The sequence below is a fragment of the Dipteris shenzhenensis genome, chromosome 27, assembly GCF_047967505.1.
Source record: "Dipteris shenzhenensis isolate YYH24624 ecotype China chromosome 27, Dip_SZ_1.0, whole genome shotgun sequence".
Lineage (NCBI taxonomy): Eukaryota > Viridiplantae > Streptophyta > Polypodiopsida > Gleicheniales > Dipteridaceae > Dipteris > Dipteris shenzhenensis.
In genome coordinates this window covers 49,122,737-49,145,890 of record NC_141622.1, presented here as the reverse complement: position 1 = coordinate 49,145,890, position 23,154 = coordinate 49,122,737, and positions in this window count along the sequence as shown.

Here is a 23,154-nt window from a genome sequence, read left to right as displayed (position 1 = left end):
CTCCAATGGGCACAAAACTTTGTGCACTCCTCAACCTAGGTCTTATTGACTTGCATACAAAGTGGTGCACCCATCTCATAAGTACTTGTTCGGATAACACACCTCCTATGTATTTTATGACGATTGTGCATAACACTAGCAACAAAATGGTGTATCATGTGAGACAGACTATGCAAAGCATATCCAATGGACACAAGACTTTACACGTTCCTCAACCTAGGCAGTATTGACTTGTGTGCAAAGTGGCATCCCCATCCGGTAAGTACTTGTTTGGAAAATACACCTACGATCGTGTTTTTTGACGATTGTGCATGACACTAAGGCAACAATGGTGTTTTATGCTTGATCGACAATGCAAAGCATATCCGATGGGCACAATACTTTGCACACACCTTCAACTAGGTAGAATCGACTTACATGCAAAGTGGCATGCCCATCCCATAAGTGCTTGATCCTATAACATACCTAGAAACGTGTTTTTTGACGAATGTGCATGACACTAGAGTAAAAATAGTATTTAATGCTCGATCGACCATGCAAAGGATATCCGATGGGCACAAAACTTTTCGTACGCCTCAACCTAGGTGGTATTGAAATGTTCTCAATGAGGCACACCCATCCGATAAGTACTTGGTCAGATAACACACCTAATGGCGTGTTTTTTTGCGAATGTGCATGTCATTAGGAAAAAAATGATGTATAATGCGTGATCGACCATGCAAATCATATCCGATGGTGACAATACTTTGCACGCACCTCAATGTAGTTAAAACGGACTTGTGTGCAAAGTGGAGCCCCCATATGATAAATATTTATTTGAATAACACACCTATGGCCGTGTTTTTATATGGTTGTGCATGACACTAAGGCAAAAACAGTGTGTTATGCTTGATCGACAATGCAAAGCATATCCGATGGGCACGATACTTTGCACACACCTTCAACTAGGTGTAATTGACTTACATGCAAAGTGGCACGCCCATCGCATAAGTGCTTGATCAGATAACACACCTAGCAGTGTGTTTTTTTACGAATGTGCATGGCACTAAGGCAAAAATGGAATTTAATGCTCGATCGACCATGCAAAGCATATCCGATGGGCACGATACTTTGCACACACCTTCAACTAGGTGGAATTGACTTACATGCAAAGTGGCATTCCCATCGCATAAGTGCTTGATCGGATAACACACCTAGCAGCGTGTTTTTTTACGGATGTGCATGGCACTAAGGAAAAAATGGTATTTAATGCTCGATCGACCATGCAAAGCATATCCGATGGGCATAATACTTTTCCTATACCTCAACCTAGTTGTTATTAAAATGTTGTCAAAGAGGCACATCCATCCGATAAGTACTTGGTCAGATAACATACCCAAGGGCGTGTTTTTTTGCGGATGTGCATACCACTAGGGAAAAAACGGTGTATAATGCGTGATCGACCATGCAAATCATATCCGATGGTGACAATACTTTGCACGCACCTCAATGTAGTTAAAATAGACTTGCGTGCAAAGTGGAGCCCCCATCTGATAAGTACTTATTTGAATAACACACCTATGGCCGTGTTTTTATATGGTTGTGCATGACACTAAGGCAAAAACGGTGTGTTATGCTTGATCAACCATGCAAATCATATCCGAAGGTGACAATACTTTGCACACACCTCAACCTAGTTGAAACGGACTTGCGTGCAAACTAGAGCCCCCATCCGATAAGTACTAGTTTGAATAACACATCTAGGACTGCGTTTTTTTACGAATGTGCATGACACTAAGACAAAAACGGTGTTTTATGCTTGATCGACAATGCAAAGCATATCCGATGGGCACAATACTTTGCACACACCTTCAACTAGGTAGAATTAACTTACATGCAAAGTGGCACGCCCATCCCATAAGTGCTTGATCGGATAACATACCTAGCAGCGTGTTTTGACGGATGTGCATGACACTAGAGTAAAAATAGAATTTAATGCTCGATCGACCATGCAAAGGATATCTGATGGGCACAAAACTTTTTGTACGCCTCAACCTAGGTGGTATTGAAATGTTCTCAATGAGGCACACCCATCCGATAAGTACTTGGTCAGATAACACCTAATGGCGTGTTTTTTTGCGAATGTGCATATCATTAGGGAAAAAATGATGTATAATGCGTGATCGACCATGTAAATCATATCCGATGGTGACAATACTTTGCATGCACCTCAACATAGTTAAAACGGACTTGCGTGCAAAGTGGAGGCCCCATCTGATAAGTATTTATTTGAATAACACACCTATGGCCGTGTTTTTATATGGTTGTGCATGACACTAAGGCAAAAACAGTGTGTTATGCTTGATCGACAATGCAAAGCATATCCGATGGGCACGATACTTTGCACACACCTTCAACTAGGTGGAATTGACTTACATGCAAAGTTGCACGCCCATCGCATAAGTTCTTGATCAGATAACACACCTAGCAGCGTGTTTTTTTACGGATGTGCATGGCACTAAGGTAAAAATGGAATTTAATGCTCGATAGACCATGCAAAGCATATCCGATGGGCACGGTACTTTGCACACACCTTCAACTAAGTGGAATTGACTTACATGCAAAGTGGAATTCCCATCGCATAAGTGCTTGATCGGATAACACACCTAGCAGCGTGTTTTTTTACGGATGTGCATGGCACTAAGGCAAAAATTGTATTTAATGCTCGATCGACCATGCAAAGCATATCCGATGGGCATAATACTTTACCTATACCTCAACTTAGGTCGTATTAAAATGTTGTCAAAGAGGCACACCCATCCGATAAGTACTTGGTCAGATAACATACCTAAGGGTGTGTTTTTTTGCGAATGTGCATACCACTAGGGAAAAAACGGTGTATAATGCGTGATCGACCATGCAAATCATATCCGATGGTGACAATACTTTGCACACACCTCAACCTAGTTGAAATAGACTTGAGTGCAAACTGGAGCCCCCATCCGATAAGTACTAGTTTGAATAACATACCTAGGACCGTGTTTTTTCATGGTTGTGCATGACACCAAGGCAAAAACGGTGTTTTATGCTTGATCGACAATGCAAAGCATATCCGATGGGCACAATACTTTGCACAAACCTTCAACTAGGTGGAATTAACTTACATGCAAAGTGGCACGCCCATCGCATAAGTGCTTGATCAGATAACACACCTAGCAGCGTGTTTTTTTACGGATGTGCATGGCACTAAGGCAAAAATGGTATTTAATGCTCGATCAACCATGCAAAGCATATCCGATGGGCACAATACTTTGCACACACCTTTAACTAGGTGGAATTGACTTACATGCAAAGTGGCACGCCCATCCCATAAGTGCTTGATTGGATAACATACCTATCAGTGTGTTTTTTTACGGATGTGCATGAAACTAGAGCAAAAATAGTATTTAATGGTCGATCGACCATGCAAAGCATATCCGATGGGCACAATACTTTGCACACACCTTCAACTAGGTGGAATTGACTTACATGAAAAGTGGCACACCCATCGCATAAGTGCTTGATCAGATAACACACGTAGAAGTGTGTTTTTTTACGGATGTGCATGGCAGTAAGGCAAAAATGGTATTTAATGCTCGATCGACCATGCAAAGCATATCCGATTGGCACGATACTTTGCACACACCTTAAACTAGGTGGAATTGACTTACATGCAAAGTGGCATTCCCATCACATAAGTGCTTGATCGGATAACACACCTAGGAGCGTGTTTTTTTACGGATGTGCATGGCACTAAGGCAAAAATGGTATTTAATGCTCGATCGACCATGCAAAGCATATCCAATGGGTATAATACTTTTCCTATACCTCAACTTAGGTCGTATTAAAATGTTATCAAAGAGTCATACCCATCTGATAAGTACTTGGTCAGATAACATACCTAAGGGCGTGTTTTTTTGCGAATGTGCATACCACTAGGGAAAAAACGGTGTATAATGCGTGATCAACCATGCAAATCATATCCGATGGTGACAATACTTTGCACACACCTCAACCTAGTGGAAACAGACTTGCGTGCAAACTGGAGCCCCCATCCGATAAGTACTAGTTTGAATAATACACCTAGGACCGTGTTTTTTCATGGTTGTGCATGACACCAAGGCAAAAACGGTGTTTTATGCTTAATCGACAATGCAAAGCATATCCGATGGGCACAATACTTTGCACACACCTTCAACTAGGTAGAATCAACTTACATGCAAAGTGGCACGCCCATCCCATAAGTGCTTGATTGGATAACATACCTAGCAGCGTGTTTTTTTACGGATGTGCATGACACTAGAGTAAAAATAGTATTTAATACTTGATTGACCATGCAAAGGATATCTGATGGGCACAATACTTTGCACACACTTTCAACTAGGTGGAATTGAATTACATGCAAAGTGGCATTCCCATCGCATAAGTGCTTGATCGGATAACACACCTAGGAGCGTGTTTTTTTATGGATGTGCATGGCACTAAGGCAAAAATGGTATTTACTGCTCGATCGACCATGCAAAGCATATCCGATGGGCATAATACTTTTCTCATACCTCAACCTAGGTGGTATTAAAATGTTGTCAAAGAGGCACACCCATCCGATAAGTACTTGGTCAGATAACATACCTAAGGGCGTGTTTTTTTGCGGATGTGCATACCACTAGGAAAAAAAACGGTGTATAATGCGTGATCAACCATGCAAATCATATCTGATGGTGACAATACTTTGCACACACCTCAACCTAGTGGAAACGGACTTGCGTGCAAATTGGAGCCCTTATCCGATAAGTACTAGTTTGAATAATACACCTAGGACCGTGTTTTTTCATGGTTGTGCATGACACCAAGGCAAAAACGGTGTTTTATGCTTGATCGACAATGCAAAGCATATCCGATGGGCACAATACTTTGCACACACCTTGAACTAGGTGGAATCGACTTACATGCAAAGTGGCACGCCCATCCCATAAGTTCTTGATCGGATAACATACCTAGAAGCGTGTTTTTTGACGGATGTGCATGACACTAGAGCAAAAATAGTATTTAATGCTCGATCGACCATGCAAAGCATATCCGATGGGCACAAAACTTTTCGTATGTCTCAACTAGGTGGTATTGAAATGTTCGCAATGAGGCACACCCATCCGATAAGTAATTGGTCAGATAACACACCTAGCAGCGTGTTTTTTTACGGATGTGCATGGCACTAAGGCAAAAATGGTATTTAATGCTCGATCCACCATGCAAAGCATATCCGATGGGCACGATACTTTGCACACACCTTCAACTAGGTGGAATAGACTTATATGCAAAGCGGCACGTGCATCCCATAAGTGCTTGATTGGATTACATACCTAGCAACGTGTTTTTTGACGGATGTGCATGACACTAGAGCAAAAATAGTATTTAATGCTCGATCGACCATGCAAAGCATATCCGATGGGCACAAAACTTTTTGTATGCCTTAACCTAGGTGGTATTGAAATTTTCTCAATGAGGCACACCTATTCGATAAGTACTTGGTCAGATAACACACCTAATGGCGTGTTTTTTTGCGGATGTGCATATCATTAGGAAAAAAATGGTGTATAATGCGTGATCGACCATGCAAATCATATCCGATGGTGACAATACTTTGCACGCACCTCAATGTAGTTAAAATGGACTTGCGTACAAAGTGGAGCCCCCATCTGATAAGTACTTATTTGAATAACACACGTATGGCCGTGTTTTTATATGGTTGTGCATGACACTAAGGCAGAAACGGTGTGTTATGCTTGATCGACAATGCAAAGCATATCCGATGAACACAATACTTTGCACACACCTTCAACTAGGTGTAATTGACTTACATGCAAAGTGGCACGCCCATCGCATAAGTGCTTGATCAGATAGCACACCTAGCAGCGTGTTTTTTTACGGATGTGCATGGCACTAAGGCAAAAATGGTATTTAATGATCAATCGACCATGCAAAGCATATCCGATGGGCACGATACTTTGCACACACCTTCTAACTTGTGGAATAGACTTACATGCACAGTGGCATGCCGATCCCATAAGTGCTTGATCGGATAACATACCTAGCAGCGTGTTTTTTGACGGATGTGCATGACACTAGAGTAAAAAAAGTATTTAATGCTCGATCGACCATGCAAATGATATCCGATGGGCACAAAACTTTTTGTATGCCTCAACCTAGGTGGTATTGAAATGTTCTCAATGAGGCACACCCATCCGATAAGTACTTGGTCAAATAACACACCTAATGGCGTGTTTTTTTGCGGATGTGCATATCATTAGGAAAAAAATGGTGTATAATGCGTGATCGACCATGCAAATCATATCCGATGGTGACAATATGTTGCATGCACCTCAACGTAGTTGAAACAAACTTGCGTGCAAAGTGGATCCCCCATCTGATAAGTGCTTATTTGAATATCACACCTATGGCCGTATTTTTATATGGTTGTGCATGACACTAAGGCAGAAACGGTGTGCTATGCTTGATCGACAATACAAAGCATATCCGATGAACACAATACTTTGCACACACCTTCAACTAGGTGTAATTGACTTACATGCAAAGTGGCACGCCCATCGCATAAGTGCTTGATCAGATAACACACCTAGCAGCGTGTTTTTTTACGGATGTGCATGGCACTAAGGCAAAAATGGTATTTAATGCTCGATCAACCATGCAAAGCATATCGGATGGGCACGATACTCTGCACACATCTTCAACTAGGTGTAATTGACTCACATGCAAAGTGGCATTCCCATCGCATAAGTTCTTGATCGGATAACACACCTAGCAGCGTGTTTTTTTACGGATGTGCATGGCACTAAGGCAAAAATGGTATTTAATGCTCGATCGACCATGCAAAGCATATCCGATGGGCATAATACTTTTCTTATACCTCAACCTAGGTGGTATTAAAATGTTGTCAAAGAGGTACACCCATCCGATAAGTACTTGGTCAAATAACATACCTAAGGGCGTGTTTTTTTGCGGATGTGCATACCACTAGGGAAAAAACGGTGTATAATGCGTGATCGACCATGCAAATCATATCCGATGGTGACAATACTTTGCACACACCTCAACCTAGTTGAAACAGACTTGCGTGCAAACTGGAGCCCCCATCCGATAAGTACTAGTCTGAATAACACATCTAGGACTGCGTTTTTTGACAAATGTGCATGACACTAAGACAAAAACGGTTTTTTATGCTTGATCGACAATGCAAAGCATATCCGATGGGCACAATACTTTGCACACACCTTCAACTAGGTAGAATCAACTTACATGCAAAGTGGCACGCCCATCCCATAAGTGCTTGATTATATAACATACCTAGCAGCGTGTTTTTTGACGGATGTGCATGACACTAGAGTAAAAATAGTATTTGATGCTCGATTGACCATGCAAAGGATATCCAATGGGCACAAAACTTTTTTTATGCCTCAACCTAGGTGGTATTGAAATGTTCTCAATGAGGCACACCCATCCGATAAGTACCTAATGGCGTGTTTTTGTGCGAATGTGCATATCATTAGGGAAAAAATGGTGTATAATGCGTGATCGACCATGCAAATCATATCCGATGGTGACAATACTTTGCACGCACCTCAACATAGTTAAAACGGACTTGCGTGCAAAGTGGAGCCCCCATCTGATAAGTACTTATTTGAATAACACACCTATGGCCGTGTTTTTATATGGTTGTGCATGACAGTAAGGCAGAAATAGTGTGTTATGCTTGATCGACAATGCAAATCATATTGGATGGGCCCAATACTTTGCACACACCTTCAACTAGGTGGAATTGACTTACATGCAAAGTGGCATTCCCATCGCATAAGTACTTGATCGGATAACACACCTAGCAGCGTGTTTTTTTTATGGATGTGCATGACAGGAGCAAAAATAGTATTTAATGCTCGATGGACCATGCAAAGCATATCCGATGGGCACAACACTTTTTGTATACCTCAACTAGGTGGAATTGACTTACATGCAAATTGGCACCCGCATCCCATTAGTGCTTGATTGGATAGCTTGATTGGATAACGTACCTAGTAGGCTCATGTTTTTTTACGGATGTGCATGACACTAGAGCAAAAGTAGTATTTAATGCTTGATTGACCATGCAAAGGATAACTTGGCATGTCCATCTGATGAGTACTTGATCGGATAACTTCTCCCATTAATAAATTAAGTACTAATTAAAAATTATAATAAATAAGTAGATTATTAAAAAGAGACTAATATTTATGTAATTGTTGCCAGTGCAGCTTGCTTGCGAAGGACTCTCACAAAGGAGATGGCTATAGATTTTGTTCCAGGGATGGATGTGATTTTATGTAGCAAAAGAGAAGTAGTTGCATTTGCTACAATCCATGATAGTGATCCCAATTCACTTTGCCACTTTCGAAGACTTGGCGAAGATAAGGTAGCAGTTACTGTATCAAAGATTCTTAGCGCACATGTTGAGCTAAAGTATAAATGTGGAGATATGGAAACACTTGGAGATGTTATGCCCTACAATACATCCAACAAATCATTTATAGCATGGGACAAAGATGAGACTTATGCAACAGACATTATCAAGAATACAAAGTGCACCACCTTGGATTTTACTATAGGGGACATTTTACAAATGAGATCATTTGCAAATAAGATTGTAGCAGAAGGTGAAGTATTGGGATTTGAACAAGTGGAGCAATGGTCATTTGCGCAGATGAGGATTCTAAAAGTCACTGATGATGGTATGGTTGATAACATAACATCCTTATGTGATCCCTACTATGAGGTAGGCAAGAATATGAGATGGAGCATGCAATTTTTAAACATGAGAAAGAGGCACGTGGTTTTCAATGATAAAGACAACGCATACTACAATATCAAAGGACCTAAAAAGCGTGCCCATGTGCCAAGCTCTATCACTTCAAATGTGGATGATTTCAATATACTCAATTATAGAAGTGACATCTTATCTGGAGTGGATGAGTTCATTGGTTCCAAGAAACAAAATGATTTTAGAAGCGAAGCCTTATCTGGGGTGGATGAATTCTTGCACAGTGAGAAAGGCAAAGGTTTCAGTAGCGATGTCTTGTCAAGTGTGGATGAGTTCATGCATATTAACAAACCTGGTGTCAATCAAGGTTGTGGATTTGTGAAAGCCATGCAAGATGTCCCAATGAGTGATGTTCTCTCAGGAGTGGAAGAGTTTCAAGGTTCTCAATACTCTCGTAGAATATTGAATTCATTGAATGGTCCTAAGAGTATGTTAAAAATGAGGATGAGATCAACAGAGGATTATTCAGTATTTAACTTTGATTGTGATATGAACAAGGATGCAACGACCAATCATGGATGCTTGGTTACAAACAAATGTGAGGAGAAGAAGTGCATAAATACAGATAACAATGTGCACGAGGAACGAAAACGGTCATACATATGCATGAAGAGAAAGAGAATCCAGGCAGATCCACAAAAGCAACCAAAGAGGAAGAGAGTAATGAAGAAGGAGAACATGTTAAATGCATTGGGATATCTATGTTGCAAGCGAAGATGTATGCGCTTCATTGATCTTGCAAACATCAGGGAATGTAGAGGACACGTGTGGCAAAGAAGGGGAAGTGAAAGAAATGAATACCTTCTCACAAGTCTCTCTTGCTTTCTTCAGAATGGCAATAAAAGGCTAAGTTCAAGACAAAAGGTAAAACCTCTCGTAAATGGAAAAAGGATTTGCAATAAGGCATATCGCAATATTACTGGATTATCCCATGGTACATATTGGGATTTAGTCACCAAGGCAAAGGGCGGCAACAAATTTAGCATTCACGGTAATAGAGGAAGGTCCAAATCAAGAATCTCAATTGTCAGGGCAGCAGCAATTTTACAAGACTTCATACATGAAAATGCTTTGCCTCAACCCCATATATCTACCAAACTCCCTAACGGTGACGCGATCACTGAAATGCACCTTCCAATGGGCTTGACAAAGCTCGAAGTATTTGACTCTATTGCAGAAAAGCAAAGGCAAAGAGGGGATGCTGTAGCTTCTTCTCATACTTTGTATACTCTTTGGAAGAAGAACTTTGGATATGTTAAAATCCCAAGGAGGCAAAAAATGTCAAAGTGCAATGTCTGTGATGATTTAAAGCGAGCGATTGAGAGTGCAACATGTCCAAATCAAAGGGAATTATAAAAAAAAAACCGAAAATCTCATCATGACCTTATTCGACATTCCAGACAAAAATATGCATTTTGGAAGGAGCAAGCTATTTCGCATCCTGATGACTACATGTGCCTTATTGTAGATGGCATGGATCAGAATACAACAATATTGCCTCGTTTTGTTGCCACTCCACCTAAATTACAAGGAAAGCACTTTCTAAAGACACATCTATGTGGAGTGTTAGTGCATGGAATTAAGTTCTTTGCACATATATGGATTGATTCCTTGCATCTACATGATAGCAATCAAGTTGTAACATCTATTATGAAGGCAATTCGGAATGTACATGCAGAAAAAGGTCGCCTGCCACCGACTTTGAGAATACAAGCTGATAATTGCTGGCGAGAAAATAAGAATGTACTTATGTTTGCCTTCTGCTCCATGCTAGTTGCTCATCGAATCTTCAATGAGGTCGAATGTGGATTTTTGTATGTTGGGCATACACATGAGGATATCGATCAGGTTTTTAGCACAGTCTTAAGGGAGCTTAAATGCAAGGATGTGGAGACAATAGATGACTTGGTAAGAAGATGTGGCAGGCAAGTTGGTGGTCGTAAGGAAAGTACAGTATGTGAGAGGCTCGAAAGAATGTATGATTGGAAGAGCTTCATTCTACCTTTCATACAAACGGGTGGTGATGCATTGACAGGTCATACCAATCCACACTACTTTCGTTTTTTTTTTAAAGATGAAAAACCCATAATGCAATGGCAACAGTATTCTCATGATACAAAATGGGAACCTGAAGAACCTTACAGTCTCTTAACTTCAATTCCCAGCAAGGAAAGGTATCCAACATGGGCTCCTATACAAGAATTTAATGAGAGGTCTAATTGTGAAATAGATGGATTAAAAGCATTTATTACATACAAAGAGGAAATGCTCCAGAGATATCCTGATTCGAAGCCTACTTGGAGAGAACACACTACCACTGTAATTAACAAGACACGAAATTTAATAAAGGACCTTGAGAGAATGCGAGGCTCAAAGGATGTCAAGGAAGAATGCAATATGTTTTGGCCAAATGTTCATAACGATTTGCGCCCAGCTCCAGTCTTTGAAAATGATTTTGTATCATTACTCCCACGTCCATATTGTGGACCGAAGAAGAGAGAGTTTATGCCACAAGTAGATATAGAGGTTGATTGTTGTGGTTCGGCCATCGGATGATGAATATGAGAATGTGAAGTTTTGGGTTGCAAAAGTAGTTGATGTGCAAAGAGATGACCAAGGGAGAGCTACAACATTTACAGCGGTATGGTATGAGCCAAAGGGCAGGAAGGAGAATATGGATAACAACACATTATATATACTAATTGTATAATGAAGGAGTGGGTCCCAAATGATGAAGCAGTCTCTCAAGTTTCGACGGAGACAATCATAGTGTCTTGGCATTCAAGGGCAAAGAAATCAAAGAAGCACATGGGATATGAGGTAGAAGGAAAAATAAAAATACCACAGCAAACTATTTTGCATATACACGAATTTTTAAGGATGCTCGCCATGGAGGAAGTAGAAGGAGATAGCGCAAATGAAGAATGTCCATGATTAAAGCTTTGTATTGAAGTCCATTGATTCAGAAGGATTTTATTTGGGTACTAGGCAAGGAGCCAATCCAAGACAATTATAATCAAAGTCATCACCTCATATGTCAAATGAGAGTCAAAATATGCACTGGATGTCACCCAAGGGTCAAGGCTTGCCAAGACAATAGGGAGTTAATGCAGATGGCACCTGGCAAGGGACTATCACATTGAGCAATAAGACAATGGGGAGTCAATGCACCCAAGGGGCAAGGCTTGGCAAGATAACTTGTGGGAGTTAATGCAGATGGCACCTGTATTTTGCACTGGATGTCACCCAAGGGTCAAGGCTTGGCAAGACAACAGGGAGTTAATGCAGATGGCACCTGGCAAGGGACTATCGCATTGAGCAATAAGACAATGGGGAGTCAATGCACCCAAGGGGCAAGGCTTGGCAAGACAAGCCTAGGTCAAATTATACAGATGGCAACTGGCAAGGGACTGTCGTGACATTGAGCAATAAGACAATGGGGTGTCAAATTATGCAGATGGCACGAATTGAGGCTCTTTAAGAGCAACAATTTAAATTGTAAACATATGTTCAATCTATATCATTTTGGATATAAAGACTCTAGCTAAGAGCAACGTCTCTCAATGTAATCATATACATAAAGCTACAATTGCTATTATCCCTCTTTGGTCTTATGGCATCATGTCTTCTTTCTATTTATTAAAAGTTTTGTTAAATTTTGTGCATATTGCCAAGTGACAATGTTATTTTCATGAAATATTTAAGTCTCCTTTCATGGATTTATAAATTTATCACGTCAACGAAAAACGTCAAGGAAAAATATTTAAAATAATTAAATTAACAAATAACTTAGATATAGCTAGAATTTCTAATATAGGATTATTTCAAATTCTTGCATGTTGGTGCAAAAGTATAGATTGAAAAAACAATATTTGTATGTGAATATGATAGAGCCACAAAGTGAACTTTTGATTTGGGAAGGAAAAACGTCGAGGAAAAATATTAAAAATAATTAAATTAACAAATAACTTAGATATAGCTAGAATTTCTAATATAGGATTATTTCAAATTCTTGCATGTTGGTGCAAAAGTATAGATTGAAAAAACAATATTTTTATGTGAATATGACAGTGCCACAAAGTGAACTTTTGATTGGGGAAGAAACTTTTTAGAAAGTAAAATTTTGATTTGGAAAGGATATTTTCATAAAGTAAAGTTTTCATTTGGGAAGGATTTTTGGGCTTCGTCCAAAAACAACACAAAAAGTCCAAAATTAATGAAATAGGTGTTATTATCTTGACACATGGCAACCAATTGCCACATCATCACCTTATTTACCACAGTGGTAGCCATGTTATCACGGCCACATCAACATAGCCATGTCACTAGTACCATGTCACCATTACCACATCATCAATGACACATCATCTACCACATCATCATTTCCATGTCATCTGCTAACATCATCATCTGTGGCACCTCAGCAGTGCCACCTCAGCTGTCTAGTTAGCACTGACCTTTGCAGGCACACGATGTGACGAGCGCGTAGAGCACAAAAAAACGAGCGACTTTCCTTTTTGGAGCACCCTCAAATTCTTCCTGGATCAAGAGATACGACTTGATCTAGGTGGAGGAGCAAAAGGAGTGCAAATGGTGCTCAATGATGATGTGTCACTGTGAGTCACATGCAGTGATGATGTGGCACTGTGCTTAGAAAGAGGTGTGCCAGTGAAGCTCTGTGCTGAGGTGGCAGGAGTGTGCACATGCAATGTGTGCACAATGTGCCTGGCAAGGGACTGTGCCTGCAGGGGTCAGTGCTGACTGGACTGCTGAGGTGGCAGTGCTGAGTTGGCACAGATGATGTCAGTAGGGTGATGTGGCAATGCTGACATGGCACTGATGACATGTCCCTGATGATGTGGCATAGGTAACGTGGCTGATGACGTGGTAGGTCACATGGCAGTCGGTGGTGATGTGGCAGTCGGTGATGACATGGCAGTCGGTGATCACGTGGCAATCGGTGATGTGGCTGATAAGATGACGTTGCCACGTGGCACAATTGTGATCAAACCACCTAACTGGGGGTTGACTGAACCTAACCCTAGTTAGGTCAAATCTACCATGTGTCAAGTGACTGACCACTGGTGGGTAACCAAACCTAGGGTTGCTAACCAACCCTATCTGCCACGTGTTGCTTCATGGGCAGTCGGAATCTTTCGAAGATTCATCAGAATCTATGTAGATTCCGTTGCTATCGGGCGTCTCTCTGTTGATGGCGCAGCCTGTCATTCGGAGATCATTGTAGAGCGCTATGGCATATGGCGCTTTGGGAGCTAACTGTAGTAGGAGGCGGCCGCTTGGTTGAGGCTCTCAAGATAAGGGAGCCCGTGAGCTTGGCTATGAGCTTGGGAGCCCGTGAGCTCCATGGCGGATCTGGTTGGAGCAATTTCGCAAGAGCGAGTTGATGAAGGCAGCTGTGGATAGTTGATGGTCGTCGCCCGTGACTGCTGCGTTGCTGAGCGTGGAGAACGATTACGAGCTACTGTTGTTGCAATCGCTGGAGAACGCATGAGTGCGCCGTTATGGAGAGGCGCTGTGACTCGTGTTGTGAAGTTCTTGGCTATGTCATCGTTGCTGCCGCCAAGGATAAGGTCGAGCTGGAGTTGTCGTAGAGTTGGAGCTCATTGGCGCAGAGTTGTCTCAACAGATGGAGGTTGCTGCAACTGTGAACCCTTGGAAGTTTGTTGCGTGGGTGGTGAAGAGCTTGAGGGCACACTGTCAGAGGCACTTGAGCATGCAAAAGCCCATAAGGCAGTCGGCAGCTGTGAGTATTGTTGGAGCTTCGTTTGTTGGAGCTTTGCAATCATTTACTTGGCTGTTGGCAGCCCATTTGCAGGTCCGTCGATGGAGCAGCTCATTGATATGAGCCGTGGCGCACTGCTTGCTATGAGCCTTTGGAGACTCAGGTCTCTATCTTGATAGGCTGCTGGCGGCTATAGAAAGCAGTGGACGAAGGACTGTGGTGCGTTTGAAGCTTGCTATTGAGCTACTTGAAGCTCATAGATTGTCGCTATGATTATTGTGAACATAGAGCTGCCTTGTCTTCTTCAGCGAGCTGTCATGGGACCTCTCAAAAATGGACCTTCATCTATATCTCTCAGAAGAAAGAAGACAATTCTATTTCTCTCTCACAAGCAATGGATTCCTAGCTCAATGAAATCTCTCTCTCACAATCAGAATGAACGGAAATTCTTTCAAATGAATCGACGAAAATTCTCTCAACGGAAGTGAACGAAAGAATCTCACAATCACTCAAGAGAACTCTCAATCTCACAATCTCTCTCACACTCTCAAGAATCACAATGCCTCAGCGGAAGGCAAGGGAGCTCTGATACCATGACAAAATATGAAGAGGGGAGAGGAGAAGAGTGGAGATGAGGAGAGAGGGCACAGCTAGAGAGCACACCACAAATGACTAACTGTACACTAGATTTAGTTGAAAAAATAGAATGTATACAAACCCTTTTAGGGTTAGGGTTAGGAGATCTAACCCTTTCCTTTATAGCACTCTATAAGGTTAGTGCTATGCACATATGATCACGTGATGGTGCTATGCACACATGATCACATGATGTTGAGCGTGAACTCTCAACAGAGGTTGGAGCACCCTCATCACCTAGCATTGACACAGTGATGATTGAACCCAACACCTTCTAAAGAGTAATGAAGCAACAAGCAATACATCCCTAATTGGATGGTACCACACAACCACCTTGATAAGCACCCCATCACGATGCCAATTGGAACCTTAGTAAGAAATTACCCTACAATGTGGGAGAGTTTCAAGGGATGGATAGAATCTTCATAATGCTTCCCCTCACTTGAAGAAAAAGGTAAGGTTATTTCAATAAAATTTGGGGCCAAAGATGACATTAAATATGTAACCATCCCGTTAGAGCAATAGTGGACAGTGAAGCTAATGTAAACATTTTAGCAAGTGATACTTATGAATATTGGGGCCTATCTCCAATGCAAAAGGCTACATTCAACATCCGCCTAGCCAACCACACTAAAATGAAGCTAGTGGGCATTGTTGGTAATGCACCGACAAAAATTACTAGAGTCAAGTTCACTCTTCAATTTAGTATCTTGGATCTTCCCAAGGGATCCACAACATACTAGATATTGTTGGGAAGACCGTGGATTTGGGAAGATTTGGTGCTCCATGCTTGTGGCACTGATTGAATCACAATCGAAAATAGATTACCCTAGCACGATCAATTTGGGAACAGGGGAAATCAAACCCACTATTCCCAAAAATATTGAAGACACTTCTTCCACTACAACCACCAGTCATGCATCCCCTTTACTTGCAAATGTACTCAAACCCATAGACACAAAGTGACATCAACAATTGGGATATAGGCATTGGCCACAATAGATAACTGTAAAATAAGACATCCAATGTTGCCAGATGTAGATGCACAAATGATCCAACTAGAAGCACCAATCTAGGATGATGAATCAGAATAGGTGGAAGTGCCATTCTTCATGGCAAGTGTTGAATGGGATAGTGATCTTGAAGAGGCCATAAATGGTGCAGACTTTGATTGTGACTTAGAAACATAAGCCGATAATGCCACATTGGAGAGTCAAGTATTTGACAATGACTTAGCAATTTTGTAGGTGCTCATGGCCATAGAATACCTCAAGATAGACCCTCCAACACTAGCCAATAGCAATCAATCAAGGAAAAAGGAGGATGTGCAACACCAAAAGGCCAAGGTAGAGCACTTTAATGAATTCGAAAGAATGCAGACTAGAGTGGTGGAATCGTATTTGACAAAGCCCACAAAAGCACCTGAGTCCCCAAATTTTGAATGGGATCCTAAAGGACTTGAAGGTGCATGTATGGCCAAAGAACCACTCCTCGAGATTGAGACTCCTATTGAAAATATATCACTAGTCTCACAAAGCAAAAAAATTCACAAGTTCAAACCCAATGTGAGAATAAAGAGTGAAGTGGTGAATACTCATACAAAAAAAGAGCAAGTGCACACAATTAAATTGGACCAAACATCTTCGACAACATCCAGTGGAGCTAGTAGCCAAGCAAGCACCTCAAAGTGCCATGATGGCTTGAGGAAGTTCCCAATTACTTTAAAAACTATACTAGGGGAGAAGTAACAATAGCAATGCTCAGGCCAGTCAGGGAATCAGAGCTTACAAAAATAGAGAATATTGAGGATACCCCAGTGTATGAAGGACCAACCAAGACATGAAAATTGAATCTTGCCTTGGATGGAGAAGAAGTAAAGCATGTATACATCAGAGAATAGCTCACTCTAGAAGAAGAAAAAGAATTAAAAGCACTGATAATGGAATATAGAGATTTCATGGCATGGTCCTACAAGGAAATGAAAGGGATTTACACTGAAGTTGTAGTACATACCATACCAATTAGGGAAGGATCCAAACCTAAGGTATGTAGACCCTATAAGATAAATCCCAAGTATGGCATCCATGTCTATGAAGAACTAGGAAAGTTATTGGATATCGGTTTCATTTATGAGACCAATCATACCAATTGGGTGTCACCAATTATGATTGTTCCTAAGAAAAACAAGAAGCTCAAAATATCCATGAATCTCAAGAACATCAATACATCAAAAATCAAAGATCACTACCCCCTACCGTTGACTAAAATAGTTTTAGAAAGGGCAGCTAGGTCTAAAGTGTATAGCTTCTTGGATGTGTTCAGTGAGTACAACCAAGTCTAAATCGCTCTTGAAAATCAAGAAAAGATAGAATTTGCCACTGAATGGGGAATTTTTGCATACAGAGTCATGTCATTTGGATTATGCAATGCCCTAGCAACTTTTCAAAGGGTCATGTACACCACCTTCAAAGCATTCTTGAACAAATTCCTACAAGTCTTCCTTGATGACTTGTGCATACATTCGAGAAATAAGGATCACTTGAAATTCCTTGAAGGAGTACTAAAAAAATGCATAGAGTATAGAATCTCTTTGAATGCTCTCAAATGCCAATTCCTGGTCACACATGGAGTAGAGTCTTGGGACACATAGTCTCTTGACATGGGATTGCAACTGACATGGAAAAAATAAATATCATCATGCAACTCCTCCCCCCACAAAATGCAAAGGGTGTCCAAGTCTTCATGGGCCATGCTGAATACTATAGAGGGTTCATACTTAGGTATGCCATGATTGCAAGCCTCTATATAAGCTCCTAGTCAACTTCATCTGGATAGATGAATGTGAACAAGCATTCAAAACCCTCAAGTGGAGATTGATCACAGCCCCTATCCTAATGGCACCGAATTGGGACATAGAATTTCATGTACATATACTTATGGTTCCAAATATGTGGTAGGGAATGTGTTATGTCAACATAGCAAACACAACAAAGACTACCCAATATACTTTACAAGTAGGCAGCTAAATGATGTAGAGGTGAATCACACCACAATAGAAAGAGAAGCTTTGGTAATGATCTACAATGTGAAGAAATTTTGACACTATCTATTGGCTACTGACTTTATCTTCTACTCAGACCATCAAGCCTTATTGTATCTTGTGAATCGTCCATGTACCATAGACTAGATCACTAAATAGCTTCTACTACCACAAGAATTCAATTTCACAATAGTGGTGAGGAAAGGAGCTCAACATTACATTGAAGATCACATGCCATGATTGAGGATAGGAGAAGAGCAGGGAAGCATACAACATGGCCTACCAAATGCCACATTATTTCAATTTAATGCTATGCTTGACTGGTGCACATGCATCATTGGGTACTTAATGGTTGAAAGACTACCCCCTAAAATGAAGTAAGTGGATGCCAAAAAACTAATTCTAAAAGTTGCACCCTATCAGCTCATTGTTGTAGGACAAGTATACAAGATGGGCAAGGACCAGATTTTAAGGAGACGTATAATGCCATGTGAGATCATGCCAATCCTTGGTGAATTCCGTCAAGGCATTTTAGGAGGACACTTCCAAGGGGAAAAAATAGCAGGAAAAATCCTTCTTGCAGGCTATTGTTGGCCAACACTTTGGAGAAGTGCCTATGAATATGTCAAAAGCTGTGATGTATGCCAACGAGCTACTAAACCACAACACAAGGACTTCAACTCCCTAACAACAATTGCTGCACAAACACCATTTGAAAAATGGGGGATTGATTTTGTGGGTCCTATACATCCAATACAACCAGTAAAGGGAACACAGACACGCTACATTATTGTGGCCATTGATTATGTCACCAAATGGTTTGAAGCTAAAGTAGCACAACAAAGTTCTTGTATGAGAATGTGATCATTCGATTCAGGTGTCCCATTGAAATTGTGTTAGATAGAGGCACACATTTTGTTAATGAGGTTATCCAAGAACTCTTGTTTGGCTTTATGGTGATCCATAGAAAAAGCACACCCTACTACCCCCAAGGGAATGGACAAGCTGAATCCACCAACAAAATATTATGCGTTGTCCTCACCAAGGTAATAGAACCAAAGTGTTCTAATTGGGCAGAGAGACTAAATGCATCCTTATGGACATATCAAACCACACTCAAGATCATTATAGGAAATATTCCTTTTCAATTGGTATATGGCCTTGAAGAGGCCTTGAAGCTGTGGTCCCACTATTATCTCTAATACCAAGCCTATGCATAGCAGTACAGGAATGCATGGGAGATCATGCATCCTTGAAAGAAAGACTCTATCAACAATTAGAGAATCATATAGAGACCCTTAGTCACCCACCATGCCATGACAACTAAAAAACGAGGAAGGAAGGCATGGTTTGACAAAACGTTAAAGACAAAGACATCAAGGAAGGTGACCTAGTCTTGCTCTACAATGCCAAGATCCATAAATTCAATCATCACAAGTCAATGCTGTTGTGATAAGTCTACAGTTTCATTTCCTTAACCACACATCATCTTGAATGACACTCAGCAATAGGTTGCCATACAGGATAAGGATCAGGATACCATATGGATGCATGGAAGCCAACTCTATACTCATATAAACAAGGCAACTCCACTTCCCAAATCATACAGCATCACAGCCACCAAATGCAACAGTGGTCAAAACTATTGGCTTGTATGGCTTAGAAGAGCAACAATGTGAATGGGAAAGACAGATGTTGCCAGCACACTTCAAACCAAGATGCAGAGTGTAGAGATGGAGAATTTAAGGCTCAAAGAAAGCATGGCAGAGAAAATTATACAATAGGTCCTTTTACAAAATACTCTAGCCAAAAGTAGAAAGGATGCACAATAAGCGACAATTTGTCTACAAGACAAACACCTTCAGCTTTCTAAAGACTTGAGCAAAAAAGAAGAGGCAGATCAGTCCTTCCACATAATGAAATCCTCCTATGATTATCTTTTTTTAAAAATCATGCTCTTAAAACAGAATCTGTAGGTAAAAGATGATCAACTCATTGCCACAACCGATACAAGCCATGAGCATCACAAAATTCAAATGCCAAGTTCAAAGACTAGAGCAAGAAGGTTGAGGATCCAAGTAATAGGTTGTGCATGCCAATGTCATACTGGATGCCCAAGAACAAGAGTTACTCCAACTTCACGTGCTTAATGATCAATTTTTGGTTTCATCAAAAGTAGCTCAACAATTGAACGTTCTAAAGCTTGCCTACACCACATCACTTGTTGGTAAGTCTAATAAATAGAGCACAGAGCTACAAAAACAAAAGGAAAGAATTTTCAAATTGGAACTTCAACTTCAGAATCAAGCCGATGATGACATGGAGGAATCAACACAAGATCTATTGCTACAAAGCACTACAATAGTATACCATGATTTTGTTGCAGATCATCTACAAGGCTGAGCTCGCATTCAGTGCAACCACTTGCAACTCAAAATGCTACATGCAGTCACTGGTCTTGATTGGAACAGGCCACTAATCCATAAGACCCTCCAAGAATTATGCCAAAAAATGAATGAGGATGAGAAGAATATATTCTGTTTATTTGTACATACAAACCTCATACAGTTAAGACCAGATATCATACTTCTGTATGAATGCTTAATGGGCAGTCCTCCTCTTCAAGTAGTAGTAGGACTCTTACCCCTACTACAACAAGCACCATCAATCAACCTGGGATATCCTTGTATGGTTCCCACATTGAAGCTAACAATGCCTTCAACAAAATTTGATAAAGATCTACCTGAGGAATGTGGTGTACTTCCATCCAATCTTCCCTATGTCACCACCCTCTACTCTCATCTTGTCACCTCCCTTGCTAACTCCAGTATTATCCTCTATACATTTCCTAAAATCCATTTTAACCACTATTCCTTTACATGCCTCTTTGACCATGCCTCACAACACTTCTTTCTAATCCAAGAATCTAAGTCTTACCATCCGGTAACACTAAAATTTTTCCCACCACTTGAAAATCCTTCTCTTGAGGATTATCAAATTGCTAAATCAATTTATTCTCCCCTTCATCCACCTCCTACCAGCATCCCTCCTCCCTCTTTCTCTCATTCCCTACTTTCTTCCACCTCCTATATGTCCCCTATAACTTTTTCCTCTCCGCCACAACCACATATCCCTTAGATCTCTAATGAATTTACAATGGATGGCGGTGATAATGATTACAACAATGAGCTTCACAATTTGGATAATGCAAACCAAACACCCACATGGGAATTGAATACAGAAACAAATAGAATTCCACTGTCGGATAATCCCATAGGTGACTTCTAGAGGCAATACCTAGACATACAGTCAAGAGCAGGATGGGATCTCAGTGGAATTTCCATGAGCATTCATCAACCAGAGATTACTCCAGACATTAGCAACAAATTTGAACCACAATCAACATAGCATAGGCCAAAGTTGCTTAAAGAAAAGTATGTCCTTGAGTACTTACAAGCACCATCGTCCTTTTGAGCACATCCCACATTCGAAGCGGTACCCCACTGCTACAAATGGGATGCCACTCGACATGATCCAGATAAGAAAGATGCACCTTGCAATTGGCCCCTCATAAATAGATACTCCAAGTTCCAATGGACAAGCCAAGGAACACTAATCATAGCTTTGAACAAAAATGCATCAGAGATGCGAGGAAGCTATGACAAAACACTCAATGAAAGTATGGAATATAGTGATGCTCTCGCTATCATCCTAGGGGTGGCCCTCACAATTAATGACCATTTACCCCCGCTCAGTTTCAATCCAAATGCACTAATAGTAGATGCTCAAACAACTAGTCGTCTCTTTCAACGAGCCATATATCTTGAGGGGCTGTATGGTTGTCTATTTGAAGAAATGATTGATATTGGCTCTCTACAAACTAAGTAGAGACACTATGGAGTTTTCTCACTACAAGGGAGGGATCGCCAAGAAGTTTGCAAAATACATCATCGACGATAGCTCTACCACAATAAATGGGTTACCACTACTGCATCATAGTGCCAATTTCATAATCAAACATAACCCAAGGGCGGGTAGAAGGAGGAGGGAGGAGGGAGGAGGAGAAGGCTACCTCCTTCTAAACCCTTAACCCTGTGAATTAGTGAAGGAGACTAGCTCTCCACTCCTCAACCATGCAACCCTCTCTTAACCTTGGAGTTCCTCTAAACCTTGGAACCTTTACTTAGCTTCCTCAATCATATCCTTCTTCTAAGCCCTACAAACCCTTTTCTAAACCCTTGATTTTCCACGGAGGTGAAAACCTCCACCAATCCATGTGATCAACTCTTCTTCCTTTCCTAGTGTATGCTAGAACCACTTTCCACACTTTAGCCTACACCTCTCTCTGGAATATGACCAGAGGACCTATGCTACACTGATGAACATATATGCTACAACAAGCGACGACATGACTGTAGGTGATCAACACCCTCGGACCTTGGAAATGAAAGAGAAAGTGACAATATATGCCTACATCTCCCCTTTCCTCAGTCCTCACTTGATCTAATGAGACTTGCATGTACCCAATCGCAATGCATGTGAGACTCCTTTGTCCTCAAGGTACTGGGATCTGATGATGAGTCCATCCTCCAATACTCTTAAGAAATGATCACAATAAAACTAAAGCCTGGTGGAGAAATCCTGGTCCCCCCCCCCCCAAGTTTGAAATGCATAGAGATGGAGGAGGTCTAATTGTATGATACGTTTAATCTCATCTCAAGGGATTGACTCGGGCGATGCATCCATGATGTACTAGAAGGAGGGAAACCGGTCCATTTGGAAACCATGTATGGCAAACCATGTGGATACATGTGCATACCATGTATGCTAGTCATATGGAAGACTGTAGTGCTA